This window comes from Salvelinus alpinus, chromosome 5, assembly GCF_045679555.1.
Source record: "Salvelinus alpinus chromosome 5, SLU_Salpinus.1, whole genome shotgun sequence".
Taxonomy (NCBI): domain Eukaryota; kingdom Metazoa; phylum Chordata; class Actinopteri; order Salmoniformes; family Salmonidae; genus Salvelinus; species Salvelinus alpinus.
The window spans coordinates 60628908-60641678 of NC_092090.1; the positions used below are offsets into that span (position 1 = coordinate 60628908).

At 39.2% G+C, this 12771-nt stretch overlaps 1 protein-coding gene across 1 annotated transcript in view; it reads left to right on the plus strand.

Moving 5' to 3' along the window:
* Positions 1-12771, plus strand: part of LOC139576415 (whirlin-like) — a 100964-nt gene that overhangs the window by 25526 nt on the left and 62667 nt on the right. The gene's annotated exons all lie outside the window — the stretch shown is intronic.

A 12771-nucleotide genomic window follows, 5' to 3' on the forward strand; every position in this document is an offset into this window, starting at 1 on the left:
AAATTATCTTACAACCAAACACAGATGCTAAACAGCGCTCTGTCCTTGTACTCTTACATTTCAGTGCTGCATTCGACACTGTTGACCATGATATCCTTCTGGACAGACTGGAGAAGTGGGTTGGCTGCTCTGGTCCAGTTCTAAATTGGTTTAGAACCGGTCAATCATTTTTTTTCACCCTTCGTGAACATAACTCTGAGAAAACACATATCACATGTGACGTTCCACAAGGTTCAATTTTGGTTCCGGTACTGTTCATTTTATATATGTTAACCCTTGGCAGCGTTATCAGAATACACAGCATTGTTTTTTACTCTACGCAGACAATACACATCTTTACATTTCTGTGTCACGAGAGGATTTTTAGCTTGACTAATACATTAGACTGTATTAGTGATTTAAATACTTGGATGGCTCACAACTTCCTCCAGATATATCAAGACTGAGGAACTTATTGTTGGAGCCAAAGCACAGAGAGAGAATCTGGCCGCACATTTTAATTAATGGGCAATAAAGATAAAACACCAGGTAAAAAACCTAGGTGTTATTTTACATTCTAAACTCAATTTCGAGTCACACATTAGGAATGTGATCAAAATAGGTACATTGCCACGGTGCGACCGTTTCTCTCACAGGCTGGTCTACCCAAGAAAGCCATTGGTCAATGTCGTGGATATATTCAGTGAATAAAATACCGGAGCCAAGCTGGTTCATGAAAACAACTAACTTTCCAGCCTTGGCACACACTTTTTATACAGATTTCATCCTTATGTCACACACATAGTAACTCCTCTTTATGTTAATGATTCATCCCCTCTGGCATTTAGCCACCATTAGAGCCATAGCAATGGTACAAAAATAAACAGACATGTCCACTCCCCAGACATGTGCATGCCCAATGGTGCCCAATGAGCTAGCCACACGTACAGAGCGCACCTATTCTGCTGACCACTGCAAGATGTATAATGGACACATAGGCGTAACATAGGCGCAAATTCCCAATAGGTGTAACCATAGCAACAGTAAATATTAGGCATAGCAATGGAAAAAAAATAACCAGACATGCCCACTCCCCAGACAGGTGCATGTCTAATGGTGTCTAATGACCTAGACACACATGTAGAGTGCACTTATCCTGCTGACTACTATGAAATGTGTAATGGGCACATATGTACTGGAAAATGTCCAATATATCCCTCCTTTGGGGCTTAATAAGTCCCAAACCTTGAAGTATGTTCCAGTACAAGTGAGAAGGGAAGCACCTTCTATGATGCTAAGGAGACAATCTGACTCCCTTAACTTCTTATGGCTGAAGGGGCAGTATTTGAGTAGCTTGGATGAAAGGTGCACAGAGGTGGCCAGAGTAAACGGCCTGCTCCTATGTCATAGTTTCTAATATATGCATATATTATTATTAGTATTGGATAGAAAACACTCTGACGTTTCTAAAACTGTTTGAATTATGTATGTGAGTATAACAGAACTCATATGGCAGGCAAAAACCTGAGAAAAAATCCAACCAGGAATTGGGAAATCTGAGGTTTGTAGGTTTGCCTATCCAATATACAGTGTTGCACTTCCTAAGGCTTCCACTAGATGTCAACAGTCTTTAGAACCTTGTTTGATGCTTCTACTGTGAAGGATGAGGGAATGAGAGCTGATTGAGTCAGGTGTCTGGCAGAGTGCCACGAGCTCACTCAGGCACGCCCCCGTGAGAGTTAGCTGCGTTCCATTGCATTTCTACAGACAAAGGAAATCTCCGGTTGAAACATTATTGAAGATTTATGTTAAAAACATCCTAAAGATTGAGTCTATACATTGTTTGACATGTTTCTACGAACTGTAATGGAATTTTTTTACTTTTCGTCTGGCCTGCACGTCATGAATTTGGACATATATTATGGACTTTATTGAACAAAACAAACATTTATTGTGGAACTGGGATTCCTGGGAGTGCATTCTGATGAAGATCATCAAAGTTAAGTGAATATTTATGATGCTATTTCTGACTTCTGTTGACTCCACAACATGGCGGGTACCTGTATGGCTTATTTTTGTGTCTGAGCGCCGTACTCAGATTATCGCATGGTGTGCTTTTTACGTAAAGATATTTTGAAATCTGACACAGTGGTTGCATTAAGGAGAAGTTTATCTAAAATTCCATGTAAAATACTTGTATCTTTTATCAATGTTTATTATGAGTATTTCTGTAAATTGATGTGGCTCTCTGCAAAATCACCAGATGTTTTGGAGGCAAAACATTACTGAACATAACGTGCCAATGTAAACTAAGAATTTTGGATATAAATATGAACTTTATCAAACAAAACATACATGTATTGTGTAACATGAAGTCCTATGAGTGTCATCTGATGAAGATCATCAAAGGTTAGTGATTAATTTGATCTCTATTTCTGCTTTTTGTGACTCCTCGCTTTGGCTGGAAAAATGGATGTGTTTTTCTGTGACTAGGTACTGACCTAACATAAACAGATGGTGTGCTTTCGTCGTAAAGCCTTTTTGAAATCGGACAAGTTTATCTTTAAAATGGTGTAAAATACTTGTATGTTTGAGGAATTTTAATTATGAGATTTCTGTTGTTTGAATTTGGCACCCTGCACGTTCACTGGCTGTTGTCAAGTCGATCCCGTTAACGGGATCTCAGCCGTAAGAAGTTTTAACCCCACTTAACATTAATCCCACTTAACATCCCTATATAAACATTTTGTCTCAAACACCTCCTCCTGCTACAGATACATTTGCACATATGCACATATATCATTCCATCTAACCCATAACACACTAGTCACTACTCCTAATAATGCACTTCTTTATATATAAACATACTACAACATTTTCAAATCAATTAGTCAATATACATTTATCCCTCCTCTGGAACATTGATCACTCTGATGTTCCTCGAAACCTAATAAACATATTGACTTGAAAAGGAAAGATAAAAAAGTACACGTTTAATAACTTCACACCACCCATTGATGCGACAAACTATCATTTTGATTATATGGTAAAACAAAAGAGAACAAAAAACTTCTATATGCAGACTGAACAAAGTACATTTGTAGATATACCCAAAGAACAGGACCCCAGGAAACTGGTAATGTTCCCCTTCGAAGACACGATTCAAAAACGTGTTAAATAAAAAAGAAACCAATTCAAATAACTAATCAACTTAGAATTACAACTCTTTATAACTCCCTAAGGAAATATTAGAATCTCATACAGTAATGGTACAATTTGAATAGAGACTGGTGCTTCCCATTCATTTTATAATTAAATCCCACCTGTTCTTGTTATTTCTAGTGAGATAGATCAGACCTCACCAGAAAGACAGGATACAGTGCATTCGACACCATTAAAATATTTCCTCTCCCTTTTCTTTCCCTGACCTTCCGAAACCATTTAAACACGTTTCAAAGCATTTCCATCCTTCTGCATACCCAATTTAAAACTGAATTGAAAAAACCCTATCCAAAATAAATCCCACAGGTTCAACACCACTAACGCATATTCATAACCGGTGAATTGTGTGCGTGTGCTGTTGTGTGTGTGTGTGGTAAACCATATGACAAAAACAAACAAAAATGTCCAGGCCTTATTTAATTTGGTAATTTCTCTTCATCACTGAATCCGGATACCTTTATACCTATAAAACTGCCTAATTTCACTAACTGCTCTCCCAAGACCATAGCCTCAGGAAACATTTCAAAGAGAGGTAATGAGACACCCTCCTCTTCTGGAAAAGAAAGTGTACATTTCGTTAGCATTCACTATGCTACATCTTAATCAGCAATCCCAAAGTATTATTTATAAACCAAACATGATAATGGTAAATCCACTGTCCTTACTCCAATCATTAAATGTTTGTTTTAATCCACCCCATTCTTTATTTAGCATGTACTACCCTTAACACAATTCACTCCCATATGGTATTATATGATTGGTCTCTCTCTTCCATAACCATGTACAATTATCCTGATATCGTTACTAGACCAATGTCCAATCAACATATGTAATAGCTGTTTCACCTTTAGATTGTTCCTGTTAACCTTTCTAAATGGAATACTTTTTCCTGTTGCAAATGTAGTCAATTTCTCAGCTTAAGGAATCAGTGATATTTGATCCCAGGTATCTAATAAAAAGTTGTTTGAGACATGGTCTCCAATGTCTCCCTTAATTACCACACCTACTGTATTGGACTTCCATCAGTCCTGGAAGCAAGAATCCTACTCAAGACACATCAGATAATACAGTGTTCCATTAAGTGGAATCGACCCCATCTAAAATAAACAATCCCAGAACCCCTTTCTAGTAATCCTATCAGTTTAACCTGTTGCATTAATTTAGTAAAATACCAAACTGTTGTTTAACAAATGTAGAACCTTCAAAACGTTGAAGCTGTCTTATCAGCTTAATAGTCAATTCTTATTTCATTCTGCTTTTATTACTGGACACTGTTCCATGTAATGGAAACAGATTATAATTTTAGAATACATGAACTTCCTGCTCAAATTCACTGGTGTTACCTAACTATAAAACCAGGCAACAATAATCAGAAACTATCAAAGTGTCACGACTTCCGCCGAAGTCGGTCCCTCTCCTTGTTCGGGCGGTGTTCGGCGGTCGACGTCACTGGCCTTCTAGCCATCACTGATCCATTTTTCATTTTCCATTGGTTTTGTCTTGTCTTCCTTCACACCTGGTTCATATCCCATCAATTACATGTTGTGTATTTAACACTCCGTTTCCCCTCATGTCCTTGTCGGAGATTGTTTGTTTGTATGTTCGTGTATTATGTATTGGTGCGTGACGGGTGATTGTACACACTTTTATTTATCTTGTCATTTTGGTTATGGAGTTTTGTTAAGTCTATTAAACGACTCCATTTATACAGTGGGGCAAAAAAGTATTTAGTCAGCCACCAATTGTGCAAGTTCTCCCACTTAAAAAGATGAGAGAAGCCTGTAATTTTCATCATAGGTACACTTCAACTATGACAGACAAAATGAAAAAAAAATTCCAGAAAATCACATTGTAGGATTTTTTATGAATTTATTTGCAAATTATGGTGGAAAATAAGTATTTGGTCAATAACAAATGTTTATCTCAATACTTTGTTATATACCCTTTGTTGGCAATGACAGAGGTCAAACGTTTTCTGTAAGTCTTCACAAGGTTTTCACACACTGTTGCTGGTATTTTGGCCCATTCCTCCATGCAGATCTCCTCTAGAGCAGTGATGTTTTGGGGCTGTTGCTGGGCAACACGGACTTTCAACTCCCTCCAAAGATTTTCTATGGGGTTGAGATCTGGAGACTGGCTAGGCCACTCCAGGACCTTGAAATGCTTCTTACGAAGCCACTCCTTCGTTGCCCGGGCGGTGTGTTTGGGATCATTGTCATGCTGAAAGACCCAACCACGTTTCATCTTCAATGCCCTTGCTGATGGTAGGCTTTGTTACTTTGGTCCCAGCCCTCTGCAGGTCATTCACTAGGTCCCCCCGTGTGGTTCTGGGATTTTTGCTCACCGTTCTTGTGATTATTTTGACCCCACGGGGTGAGATCTTGCGTGGAGCCCCAGATCGAGGGAGATTATCAGTGGTCTTGTATGTCTTCCATTTCCTAATAATTGCTCCCGCAGTTGATTTCTTCAAACCAAGCTGCTTACCTATTGCAGATTCAGTCTTCCCAGCCTGGTGCAGGTCTACAATTTTGTTTCTGGTGTCCTTTGACAGCTCTTTGGTCTTAGCCATAGTGGAGTTTGGAGTGTGACTGTTTGAGGTTGTGGACAGGTGTCTTTTATACTGATAACAAGTTCAAACAGGTGCCATTAATACACGTAACGAGTGGAGGACAGAGGAGCCTCTTAAAGAAGAAGTTACAGGTCTGTGAGAGCCAGAAATCTTGCTTGTTTGTAGGTGACCAAATACTTATTTTCCACCATAATTTGCAAATAAATTCATTAAAAATACTACAATGTGATTTTCTGGATTTTTTTTTCTCATTTTGTCTGTCATAGTTGAAGTGTAACTATGATGAAAATTACAGGCCTCTCTCATCTTTTTAAGTGGGAGAACTTGCACAATTGGTGGCTGACTAAATACTTTTTTGCCCCACTGTATCAAGTTCGATTCTCCTGCGCCTGACTTCCGTGACACCTACACACACGCGATTACACAAAGAATGTTTCTCATACCTCTACTTCAAATATCCCACGACCTGCTTGCTTTCAACCGCAGCTAATCTTTTTTACAATCTCAAGGCTCAATCCCTCTACTCATCATTTAACCTTGTATTGAAACCTCAGATTTTCAAATGACTAAAATATCGCATCAGTAGAGTGCTATAAAAAAACTAAAATATTACCGTTCACATACTGTCAAAACTCATTACGTTTACATCAATCCTCCTTATCAATATAACTATATTTTTATCACTAACCTCTGCTTCACACTCATTAAACATCTATTATTTTAAGATTAACTTGTAATGCCCAAATGTTGAAAATACATCAACCTATTTTTTATCAATCCAAACAATTCATCTTCGAAATTCTTACTTTCCAATAACTCTCCTTTGTCACCTTCACTAGTCTACATCTCTCCCCTTAAACTCAGAAAGCTCTCTACAATCTCAACCATACTCCAACTCTGTCTTTCCGCGAACGTTACTTTATTAAGTGAACCATTTTTCTTTAATTATAGTCAGAAAAACGTAACTTCTACTTTTCACAGGGAGGCCACTTTAATCACTCTTATCGCTTCCTCGCTTTCGTCACTTCAATAAATATTTTTTTGAATAAAACGAAATAAAGTCTCACGAGTTCAAAACTACTAGGGTTTTCTTCTCGAGTCGCATGGTTCTCGAAACCCCCAAATATGTTCTCTTGTTTCGCCGGTTGTACTCTACCATAGCTATAATTCCTTGTGACCCTGCTCTACCACATAGTTTACTAATGTGGCAATGTTTGGCATATGAGTTTCTTCGTCTTTTTACGCCAATAACAAATACACTACCTTACATATCGTATCAACACAGAACCCCCAAATCGACACCCTTTAGCGATTGTTTGAATGGGGCGTGAAACGAAGTTCGACTATTTTTACACATCATTGGTGCTCTCGCCCATATATACCGCCAATTTTAATATGTTACCTAATATTCACTGTTCTTGATTCTCACAAGGATTATTCAACCCCAAAAGCCGCTAATGAACAGGGTTGATCCAAACTTTGATTCATAATGCCTAATGCTTTTTTCCCCCCACAAGGCAGTCAAGTACCCAAGCTAACTGGCTAAAGTTTGTTAAAAACGTTGGTGACTAACTTTGCTGCTGGCAATAATTCAAATTACGTTATTTCCCTGACGTTTACTAACACCGGCCATATTCAACCCGGCGTTGAGCGTTCGTAAATTCATCAGTTATTCTGCACTCTGGTACTGTCACGCCCTGGCCTTAGTTATCTTTGTTTTCTTTATTATTTTAGTTAGGTCAGCGTGTGACATGGGGGAGGTTTGTGTGTTTTTGTCTCGTCTAGGGTGTTTGTATTGTCTAGGGGGTGTTTGTAGAGTTCATGGGGTTGTGTTCATTGTAGGTGTTTATGTAAGTCTATGGTTGCCTAGATTGGTTCTCAATTAGAGACAGCTGTCTATCGTTGTCTCTGATTGGGAGCCATATTTAGGCAGCCATAGTCATTAGGTAGGTTGTGGGTGATTGTCTATGTGTAAGTTGCCAGTGTCTGCACTTATTGTTTGTATAGCTTCACGTTCGTCGTTTTGTTAGTTTGTAAAAGTGTTCGTTTCGTCTTCATTAAAAAGTAAGATGTATTGTTATCACGCTGCGCCTTGGTCCTCCACTCTTTCACGTAACGACGAGCGTGACAGGTACATCCAAACTAGAACTTTGAAATCCGAACAAAATAGCCTGAGCGATTCTACCAAGTACCCCCATTCAACAGTATCCATACTCAAATAGTGCGGTTCATGCGATTACGCTGATAGAACGCTAACATCAACACGCTGGTATATTGAGCTTTTGATTTTGGTTATATGTGATTGTGCCAATTCATAATTGCCTCCCTGAATTCTTTATTTGATTTGAATTCTCCATTAGCAGGGAAATGTTGCCCAATATTATCCAATTTGCTAAATTCTTCCCATATTCGAGCCGAATTGGTAGAATTTTCGTGCGCTTCTTTCAGCGATTCCATGGTTTTATTCAAATCCTCTAGCTTCATATTACGGAGAGAAACAGGGCCGTTTGTCAACATATGAATAATTATTATTCCCAAACCTCTTCCTACTGTGTCTAGGGTGTTTTAGATTTCTTCACTCCCTTCTATATTACACACCTTTATTAACTACTTTCCAAGCCTCTCCCTATTTTCCTGTGATATCCGTATTTATTCTTTGCTCCCTAGTTTTGTTTTATTGTGCTATTCACTTTATTAAAACCACTTTTTTTCTCTTGTTCTTAGATTTCTCTCTACTCGTCCAGGGCTAAATCTTTCTAACGGTCTGTTAAAGCCCTGAACGATTTGACCACACCCTATTCCCTCCTATTTATATCCGCGTTATTTTTCTTTCTCTGATTCTTGTACTCGGTCTATTGGTTATTGCCCCTGTCTCAAGTTTAAAAAAAATAATTGTTCTCTCTTTTTGAGTATATTCTTACTTCAAATGTTCCAATTTCTATATTTCTCTGTACTGTATATTCTTCTACCTTGCAACACAGTATGCAATTTTTAATGGCCTTACCGGGCAATCGCTGATGTCGTCTTGACATTTATTACTATTTCACTATAATGTTCATGTATTTTTTTATTTATCCTAACTATTCAAACTTCTAGTATCATATTACTTCAATGGTTATTCATGTACCATTCACACTCCCCTCCTTTAGTGCGGGACTGGGTGCGTCCTCCCTACCAGGTCACACTTTAAGCAACGGTTGTGGAGAGGTGTGTGGCCCTTTCCCCACCAACATCAGAGAACTTTTACACTCACTTTCACACTCTCTCACGCTTTTCTAAGCAACCTGAAAATTCTGCATTTTTCTGATTCCCTTCCTCAACACAGAAAAGGCAGTATTCCAAGCAGTCCCCATTGATCGATTCATATCCTCAATGCAATAGGCGGTATCACAGGATTTCTACCTATCCAAGCAGTCCTTATCGATTTACTTCCTCAACACGATAAGCGGTATCACAGGATTTCTATTTCATTTTATTTGACCATGCAGATGGACAGTTGCCACTCCAAACTCGATCAAACAGAACAGTCAACAGGGCAGACAGACAACCTGAACGAGACTGAACACACCCACCCCAGATGAGCAACTGAGCGAGCTGGATGAATTGAATGACCCACTGACTCGGACTGATTGAATAAGATGACTGGGCTGTGTTTTGTGCGCAAACTCAAACATGTCTAAACAAATAAGCCCAGCCAAACTGAATTCAGACAACAGTCACAACTCAAATAGAATGAACAAACTGGTCAGATGAACTGCCCGAACAAATTAGTGAATAACCCCACTCAACTGAGCCAGTCAAGCCAGATGAAGCACATAAATCTCCCTCTGCAATTGGTCACACACCAATTACTATACTCTGTTTTCACTGTTGCAACCCTCAAAGCTTTTTATCCTGTCATTATGTTGCATGCATTTCATTTGAACTCAAAAGCTCCCCAATATTTCTTTGGTTCGGCAAATTTGGAGAGACCCACTTTGTGACCTACCGCTGAGGCAGGTTTCTGGAGCGAACCACACAATCTCTATACTATAGACAAGAACTAAGCTTACCTTGTTTTTCAAGTGGCCACTTATTTGTGCAGTTCATCCAAGAAGCCCCATCTGCAGCTGCAGATTTTCACCATCTCTGGTCCCTTTTTGCCACTCCTAGCAAGCTCACCATTTATGTTGTGGAAATATTCAGTCAATTAACATTTCTCAAATACCGGAGCCTGTGAGTTCAGATAGACTTTTATTACAAAGTAATATAAGTCGAGCTGGTTCATGAAAACAACCAACTTTCCAGCCTTGGCACGCACTTTTTATACAGATTTCATCCTTACGTCACACATATAGTAACTCCTCTTTACGTTAATGATTCATCCCCTCTGGCATTTAGCCACCATTATCTTTTTTCCTTGCACTAATTTTAGTTTGGTTTCATATTTGGGCATAGAAACATTAGAGCCATAGCAATGGTACAAAAATAAACAGACATGTCCACTCCCGAGACAGATGCATGTCCAATGGTGCCCAATGACCTAGCCACACATACAGAGTGCACCTATTCTGTTGACCACTCCAAGATGTACAGTTGAAGTCGGAAGTTTACGTACACTTAGGTTGGAGTCATTAAAAGTCATTCTTCAACCACTCCACAATTGTCTTGTTAATTAACAAACTATAGTTTTGGCAAGTCGGTTAGGACATCTACTTTGTGCATGACACAAGTAATTTTTCCAACAATTGTTTACGGACAGATTATTTCACTTATAATTCACTGTATCACAAAATCCTGTGGGTCAGAAGTTTACATACACTAAGTTCACTGTGCCTTTAAACAGCTTGGAAAATTCCAGAAAATTAGGTCATGGCTTTAGAAGCTTCTGATAGGCTAATTGACATAATTTGTGTATTTCAAGGCCTACCTTCAAACTCAGTGCTTCTTTGCTTCACATCATGGGAAAATCAAAATAAATCAGCCAAGACCTCAGAATAATATTGTAGACCTCCACAAGTCTGGTTCATCCTTGGGAGCAATTTCCAAAAGCCTGAAGGTACCACGTTCATCTGTACAAACAACAGTACGCAAGTATAAACACCATGGGACCACGTGGCCGTCATACCGCTCAGGAAGGAGACGCATTCTGTCTCCTAGCGATGAATATACTTTGGTGTGAAAAGTGCAAATCAATCCCAGAACAACAGCAAAGGACCTTGTGAAGATGCTGGAGGAAACAGGTACAAAAGTATCTATATCCACCCGAAATGTTTGACCCAAGTTAAACAATTGAAAGGCAATGCTACTAAATACTAATTGAGTGTATGTAAACTTCTGACCCACTGGGAATGTGATGAAAGGAATAAAAGCTGAAATAAATCATTCTCTCTACTATTATTCTGACATTTCACATTCTTAAAATAAAGTGGTGATCCTAATTGACCTAGGACAGGGAATTTTTACTTGGATTAAATGTCAGGAATTGTGAAAAACTGAGTTTAAATGAGGTTGGCTGAGGTGTATGTAAATTTCCGACTTCAACTGTATAATGGGCACACATGTTCTAGAAAATTCCCAATAGGCATAACCATAGCAACAGTAAATATTAGGCCATAGCAATGGTACAAAAATAACCAGACATGCCCACTCCCCAGACAGGTGCATGTCTAATGGTGTCTAATGACCTAGACACACATGTAGAGTGCACTTATCCTGCTGACTACTACGAAATATATATGGGGGCACATATGTTCTAGAAAATGTACAATGTCAACTGCAAAACATACAGAATTCTGCAGTATGGGTACTGACCAAGACCAGACGAAGAGCACACATTACACCGGTTTTAAGGTCTGTACACTGGCTGCCTGTGAGTTTTAGATTTAATTTAAAGATTTTTCAATAGGTATTTAAATCCCTGTCAGACATGCTTTTAAGTTATGTACCTACTGTAGTAGGTCCCCGGTCGGTCCCTCTGGCACTGGCCTTTTAACTGTCCCAAAGCCTAGGACCAAGAGGCATGGGAGGCAGCCTTTAGTTACTATGCCCCCAGCCCCTGGAATAGCCTGCCAGAGAACCTGAGGGGGGCCGAAACCGTGGACATATTTCAAAGAGATCTTAAAACACACATTTTATCTTTGCTTTTCTTCAGGTTGCTTTTTAGTAGGTCAGTTTTTGTTATTCTTTTGTTTTTTATCCTCTTGTTTGTTGTGTGGTAAATATTTAAGTTTTTAATTTCATAGTTTTTTTCCCTGTGAAGCACATATTGCATTCCTTGTCTGAAATGTGCTGTATAAATAAAGCTTGATTTGATAGGCGCGTGGATTCAACAGTGTGGTCAGAGTGAAGCAACCTATGAGCTCTCTTTACCACTGTACCATAAAAGAACAGAGGATGAGCAACTCCAATTTACAGATGACTCACTTCCGGATTACTCTATTCATCCACAATAAAAGACAAATACGGTACAGCTACAAATAACAGTATAGCAGAAAATTGTTATCAATATTCTCCAGAACTATTTTTCTAGGAAGAAAAACAGATAGATGCACTCAGAAAGATAAAAGCAGCCAATCTGCCACTCAGATACACATCTCTCTCTCTTGAGTGTGCTCTCTTTCTGTCTCTGCCCTCTCTCTTTCTGTCTCCCTCTGACAGCCATCCTGTAGAGAGGGACAGCTTGGTGCCTCCAGGGAGATCCTTATCACCACATGATCTCCCTGCCCCCTCAGACTGTGTTGTATAGATAGGCATGTACTGTGTGTGTGTGTGCGTGCATGTGTGTTTGGCCCTGTGTGTGTAACCTTGTGTGTTTGTCTATGTCTGTGTCAGTGTGTGTGCCTGTGTGTTTCGTCAGTGCATATGAGTCAGAGGACAGTCACTCAGAGAGCTGCCTCCAGCTCATAAAGAAGCTGAATGATGTGGCTGCTGCTAGACAGTCCCTCCGCTCGTTACGAGCTTCACTGTTTTCAAACAGAACACAATGAAACCAATGACGGAGGTATGACGATGGTAAACAC